A 7,358-nucleotide genomic window follows, 5' to 3' on the forward strand; every position below is an offset into this window, starting at 1 on the left:
CAGAACATACAAACTTTGTTTTTGGTTGAAGAACACCATCAATTAGGAATGAGATGAATGTACATAAGTTGAGTAGGTAGAAAACATGAAAATTTGACATACATTTTTGAGCGTTAGCTCCGGTTTTCGTCGCTGTCTTCTGTCATGCCTGCCCGATTAAGGGCTTGCTAGGCTTGCTTCTATTGTGCACATGGATAGTCAGTCCTCTCGTACAGGGGAGGAGGTCCGGGTCTCGGTTGGGATTCGAACCCATATCAACAGGGCGGGCTGATGTTCTAACCGGCGCTACCGCTTGGCCTTTTGCGGACCCCCTGCGATATTACTTTCGCTTGTATTTGGAAAAAATGTAGCTACCAATGAACTCTAGACGAACTCGGTTGGTGCAACTGTGTCTAGCCGCCATCGATCAGTCGGGCGATCATTCGAGTTGGTGGATATATTCCTCCCTTCAAGGTCCTTGATTCAATCCCTTCAAGGCATACGCGTTCATCGAACAACCGACACCACCATAATGCTACATTTCTATGTTCTTGAACAAAATAATTGAGAATACGTTTCCATCCCTTTGAACCGTAATTGTTGGGCTCCGAAACATGGCTTCTTCTTTCGCATGTACTGCTACTTAATCTCGAACAAACGAACGCATCACCAAACCCGGAGATAACTATGCGGCAATACAATAATGATATACTCTTTCCGATCGGCTGTCGGAAGGAACCAACAACATACGCACACACACACACACTAATGCGAGGTGTGTTGTGGAAGTGGAGATAAGTGGCCGAGGGCAAGCATTTGGGAAGGAATGGAGGGAAAAAAACCGGACCCGGTACGGTAGTGGCGTATGGATGTTGTGTGTTGAGCGTGTTTCCGTAGCCTTAAAAGGCAAATGGCTCCGTCACGCCGTTCAACAGGGAAAAGGCCAGACATATGGAACAAGAAAACGGAAGCATGTCCACCACGTTCGAGCACGAAATAGGAAAGGATGATGAACGTGGCGTGGAGGAGGCCGGGAGAACTACTGTCGAAAGCTTCGCCACTATTCGCCAGCCGGGGGATGATAAACGGACGGTTTGAATTGATGCTACATCCTCGGAAGGGGCGGGCGTTGTCCCGTAACCACGGCGTACGTAGACCAAAGCACCTGCACTTGTAGAAAACAAATCGATTTGAAAATGGCAACTTGTAGTTTCCGTTTGAATCAATCAATGCAAGTGAAACAATTACACAAGTATAGAAATTAAAAGAAAATTGTAAAAATTACTAATAAATGATTAAAATTACTCATCACATTATAGAATGTAGATTTTATTCCCAAAGCTATGTTGTGTAATTAGTTCAAGATGTCGGCCTCTTTCCCCGTCTTTCAAAGGCGGAATGATACGGGAGCGGTTGCGTGCCTTCCACATCACACGCCACCATAACCATAATCGAACCTCGAGGGTCGAAACGTTTAGGACCAAACGTTGGACATTAGTGGCCGAGCCAATCGAGCATAATTGAAAGGCATAACATGCTGGTGGTAGGTTGAAAGTGAAGCACACTGCGCCACCGATCGCCTTCATTTCCATCATTCCACACACCATGGTTTGTCACGATAATCAGCGGGTCGTTACATATGTTTGGCTCCAACACACTTCACATATCGGTGAAGGGAGAAGATTGTGGAACTTTTACATACGGTACCCTGGGATGATTGTAAGTGAGAGCTTTGTAAATGAGGCAGAGGGATGAATATTGAAAGTGTCAAGGGCGTAGGATATGATTGTCTATGTTTAGCGGTTTGATGATAGTGGTCCGCCGACCAATCTATACATCATTCAAAATGGGAACTAAAACCCGTGTTACAAAGTAACAGGTCATCAGATGATGATGTTCAAGTAAAATATATAGTTATATTTGATGTTGCATCAATAACTAGACAAACTTGCAAATCATGAAGGTTTCTCAACACACGTAACTGCATAGTAGCTTTTCGTGCAGAGCTCGGGTCGTTCGCATGAAGGTCAGATACGGTACAAGATCATTGACACGGTGGCGTCAAGCAAGCGAACACAACATGTGTCTCTTTGAGACGTTGGCATCTTCAAAAGATACTAAGAGATGGTTGTTAAGAAAATAAAATTTCAACTTTTTCCAATTGTCAAGGAGCCAAGTGCAAACAAGCAGTAGTAGTAAATTGCTAGCTAAACCCATAAATAAATTAAGAAAATTTCGTGATTACCCAAAATACCAGATCTTTATCTATAATTACAACGAGAAAATTGTATGAAATACACTACACTAATAAAGTCAGTACACAGCTGGTTAAAACAGAAACAAAAGCCATTTGCGTTAGCATGTAGCCATTATGTATCCCCATAATGTATCCTAGCAAGGTCCAAATGAAGCTAACTGTGCGTGTCTATTACCTACATGTTATTATTTCACTAAAAATAGATCGGAATTCTCGAAATTTGTGAGTATTTTTGTACTGATAAAATATTCCAAAAAGATGTTGATAAAAACATTACAAAGGCTCCGCTTTGGAGTGGCAGCAAAGACACTCCCCAAGTGGTTTAGAGCACTCCTGGATTAGACATCCAGAGAAGGTAATTAAAAATGATGTCATAGCTGCCGTGGGGAAACAGTAACGCTTACATTTTTCTCTCATTAAGCTCAAGCCCTGTACCTCCTAGAAGGTATTGATTTTACCAGTGCTTCTGAAATGTGAGATAATGACAAAACAGGCCATACGGTGCTATTCATCACAATACGTTTAATTTTACAAGAAAAATGATAATGTGCATTCCGATGGCGTGGCCCTTCGACCAAGAAAGTTGACTGCCGGATGTGTACTTTCCATTGCCACTTGAAGCTAGTCGTTCGAAGGGAAAACGGGTTCTAAAACCAAGGTCCACAGGTCCAAACAAGGACCTAATATAGCGGTGTTGAACTGTTCATAATGCCTCACACGATGAATCATCGACACTGGCGAATACGTTCTCTTTGCGTCTTCTTCACTGTGCGGATTGAACCGGGCATTTGCTTAATGGACGACCCACACTTACACTCTTTCTGTAAAAAATCCTTGTTGCGAACAACTCCCCATTGAATCTTTACGATATTTATATTTCTAAACCCCCTTATCAAAAGGCTCGCGCACGATTCGGCGAGCGATAAAAAAGGTCGTGTAGGCAGCAATACCTAGCCCCAGCTAGCGGCCAAGGGCTATCGGCTGCGGCCAGTCCGTCAAACGAACGAAATATGCCTCACGACGGACGACGGCGTCAGCGATGGACGCGGTATGCAAATGTCGACACGGGGTAGGAACAAACATGCACACCACGCAACCCAGCAAAACGTGCAACGCGAAGGACAACTGCTTCCGGTCGAGGGAATATCGCCCAAACCGCATTAGGGCGCAGTTGTCCCCCGGAGAAAAAAGGAAGAATACGCCAATACGCCACTCCGAAAACCCGATTCGCACTTCGGAACCTGTTACGCAGCACTTTTGTTTTGTAATAAAAAAAAAGAACCATTTTTCCATTTTACCTCTGGGTCTCTTCGCCTCCGCAATTGTTCCAATCGTTATCACAAACGGCACATAATCGTTTCGTGGCACGGACACCGACCCATGATGGACGGAAGAAAGTAGCAGGCTCTCTGTCGAGCGCTTGTTCGTTTTCGCCTTGCAGATACGTTTTTCACACTGCCTCTTTGGTCGCACCGGGTTCGCCAAGGGTAATTTTAAATCACATGCACACCACACGGTCCCACAGTCACAGCAGCAGCAGTAGCAGCGGCAACTTTTCCTCGGTTTCCACGGGACATGCGAAAAGCGCTACGGAAAAACCACCAACAACCACGCGTTCTTTAGCTGCTCAACTCAACACACAACCCGTGATGGTACGCGAGCGCTAGCACACCAATACCACCATACAGCGAGACGAGCGAAGCTCGAGAGCGAGAAACCGGCGTGTGTTTGACCTGTTTTCAAGGGAGAGCATTGTATTTTTTTTTAGTACACAAACACCCGGGTCTATCGGGATAGAGATACACATACGACACGTTACAATTTTCCCGGATTTTCGTTAGGTTTGTGGTTTTGTGAACTACTCTTACCTCATTTTTCGTTGTCCACTAGCTATGCCATTATTTGGTAAAAGTCCGCAGCTTTTAGATCAATTATGGTCAACGATTTCTGGATGCTGCTGCTTAGAAAAAGATGCAGCGTTTGGAACGAAAAACACGACAATCAAACAAGCGGTTCAGGACATGTTGTATATGGTTCAATATCTACTCAGAAGGACAAACTAAATGACCCTATTGTGGACGACCATAAAATGAAATCAACCATACGATATGTTAAAGCGATTTTGTAGTTAGGATGTTTTGTGTAACCGTTGATTTTGTTCTAAAGTCGCCGACGAAGAACAACAGATAAATTGTTTGTAATATGTTGGAGAGCACTTTAACATATTTTACATGTCTTAAACACGCTTTTATATTCATTTTTTATAATTTCGTTATGGTACAGATATCTGTATGTAAAGTATGTATTCTTAATGTTTTATAATTATTCGCTCTTTGTGGCGCGCAATTTTACTTATAAATAGAGAAGACTCTTTCTGCATCGTGAAAAGGAACGCGCGGACCCAGCAAGATGAACGTTATCTAGCTCCTTTGCGCACGACCCAACACTACCAGTCCGCATACGGGGAAATTGTTGTTTCGCATTTCATGAAACGTTTTACCTCTAAAAGAAGAAGGTAAAATTTGCTTTAGTCAGGGACTATACAAGTTCATTGTCCCTTGAGCGAATGCATGAGAAGCGTGTAAAAACTGTTAAAATTTCGATTAATTTTCTTCCCGCCGCGCCACCCCACACACCAGCGCGTCGCTTCCACTTGTACGCAGAACACACACACACAACGTTGCACACACGCCACATGCACAAAGCTGCTTGGACCAGAGCTTTGGCGGCTTGGCACACTTTTCCCGTGAAATTTCCTTACGTTTCAGAATCGTCGAGTCGACTGGAGATACATTTGCCACGCATTTGTTTGTTTGTCACACAGAAAACTATCTATTTTGATTTTGCTACCTATAATTTCTCCCGTTTTGCAGGCTATTAAACGCACGACCGTACGTCGCGACCGACTCGACGAAAAGTTCGGGCGGCAATAAGCGCGTAGTGTTGCAAATTCCGTAAAGCACCTACCCGGAACGATTCGTTCCTAGAAGAGAGATAATGAACCCAGTTACGTAGTGAGCTGGTTCAAACCGTCCTCCCAGTTCCATAGTCCGCAATTTCACGGGACGCGTCTAGGTTCAGCCTTGTGTGCAAATGGGACGGGTAGGTTCACAGGCCCGGGAAAAGAGATTCCTTGCACCCAGCTCTGCGGACTCGGTCTAAAGGTTCTCAATCCCAGTTCCACTCCGTTCCGAAATTTTTCAAATGTTTGAAATGTTAACAACAATTGTTCGTTAACACTCCTCGCGTTTTCTCACACCGTTTAATTAAAATAGGACGTAAAACTCATTCCGCTTACAGTAGTTAAATGTAGAAAATTAGTTTGAAATTTAGTTAGAACATTTTTTTTAAATTGATCGAACAATGTTAGAAAACGACATTTCTTTTGTGTGAATGTGCTGTGTCTCACGTAACGGATATATCTGTTGAATAATTAAGCTAAAAAAAAAGAAAACCACCGATAAGATAGAAGTCAATTTATTGTTTTTCTTCATTTCCTGTCACCTTCAAAATTCACATTCGCTGATCAATAGTAGATTATCACTTATCTGGATGATTACCGAATATATCTCACGGTTTCACTGCGTCGAGTGTTCAAGGTTTTGTTTTCCTTTAACTTTTAACCCACATCTCGTCAAATAGTTCAACATTAGCAGATTACATCTTTGCTGCTTCTATTCACTACCTGATCACTGTCTTTACGTGGTTGATTTCCTCTGATTTCCTCGAAGGTTATGTTACCCTCCTCTCAGTGCAGCTAAAGATCACAAGTTCATTTCCTGTCCTTCGGTTACCATCATACCATTTGCAATCGATAAAATCGCCCCCAACGTTCCCCGTAATCGAGTGAGTTGTCAATTTACAGACCCCAATATGCCGAACTCTTATCCTACGTTGATTTGCAAAAAGGATGTATCTGCAGCGTCAACGATAACTATTGTAAAAAGATGAACAAACGATTCAGATGTTCTGTCCGTAATCACTTTCAGTGAAAGTAAGCGAATAGAGCCTTGCCAGAAGCATAAGAAAAGTATCAATATTGATAGAGAAAGTTACGTGACATAGAAGAAACGATGAACGGATACAACGTCTACACATGATAAGTCATAAACAGCTAGTTTTACATGAGAAGAAGAAGCTCGTTTGCGAAAGATTTTACCTCCGTTTTTTTTTGTATATTGATTCGTATTCATATCGTGATTTGTTGGCAAATCGCGTTCTCTTAGCTGGAAAAGGAACATGGATAGGTATGGGTTTTCCTTTGACCGATCCTGCCGCAAGAAATTGTCAATGTGCAAAGGACCTATCAATTGCTTTGCGTCATTACTGGAAAGGTACTTTTAGTGAACTTGCAATACTCAATTCCAATGAACGATCTAATCGATTAGACACACCTTTTCCATTACGGTATTAGCGTAGAGGATAGTTTTTAGCCGAGGGCTTTACAAACTAAAAATGACAGGCATTACTTAAAGTTGTAAGGATATTATCTGCTTGGTTTGTAGTTATTCTATTTACAAAACTATTTTAAAAACATTCGATCATTAGATGTGGCCCGACAAATGTCCCGCTGTTAATATCTAAACACTAAAAATTTGTTAAAAACATTACTATCTAAAATCTCACCAGGAATGGGGGGGGGACACCGTGTCCTTTTGGGACCGGGAGTAATGTTTCTTACCATCCATTAGTAGTGCCCATTTGTGTAGTGTAGTTGTGAAAGTATTGAAGTGTATATTATTGGAATATTGTACGCACTATGTATACTGTTGTTAACGATTACGAGAGCAAAGAACGAGCTGGATCGTTCCAGTGGTATTATTCGTTAGTTTTGTTTTTTTGGTTTGTTGTAGGTTAAATAAACTGAACGCACCTTACGCTTGTTAATCATCGTACACGGAGTGTCCGCAACGATTGCAATAGCCATTGGGCAAAACAATCACTTTAGCTCGTTACTGATGAATGTTCAACTTTAATGTTTTTTTTTGTCTCAGCCTTTTCTTTTGAGTTTTGTATTTCACCAAACATCGCTACTCATAGATTCTGACTACTTCGGACTTCATCCGGCGGCGCGTTTGTGTAACGATCAGGTCAAAACCAACGGTATTACGGTATATCTACA

At 42.3% G+C, this 7,358-nt stretch overlaps 1 long non-coding RNA gene across 1 annotated transcript; it reads right to left on the reverse strand.

Moving 5' to 3' along the window:
* Positions 1 to 3,703: 3,703 nt before the first annotated feature.
* Positions 3,704 to 5,151, reverse strand: LOC131286352 (uncharacterized). Its single transcript, XR_009189253.1, has 3 exons — positions 4,998 to 5,151; positions 4,105 to 4,193; positions 3,704 to 3,969 (listed from the first exon to the last, which is right to left on the reverse strand). It is a non-coding gene; the product is annotated as an uncharacterized LOC131286352 (long non-coding RNA).
* Between the last annotated feature and the right edge of the window lie 2,207 nt (positions 5,152 to 7,358).

Source organism: Anopheles ziemanni, chromosome 3 (genome assembly GCF_943734765.1).
Source record: "Anopheles ziemanni chromosome 3, idAnoZiCoDA_A2_x.2, whole genome shotgun sequence".
Lineage (NCBI taxonomy): Eukaryota > Metazoa > Arthropoda > Insecta > Diptera > Culicidae > Anopheles > Anopheles ziemanni.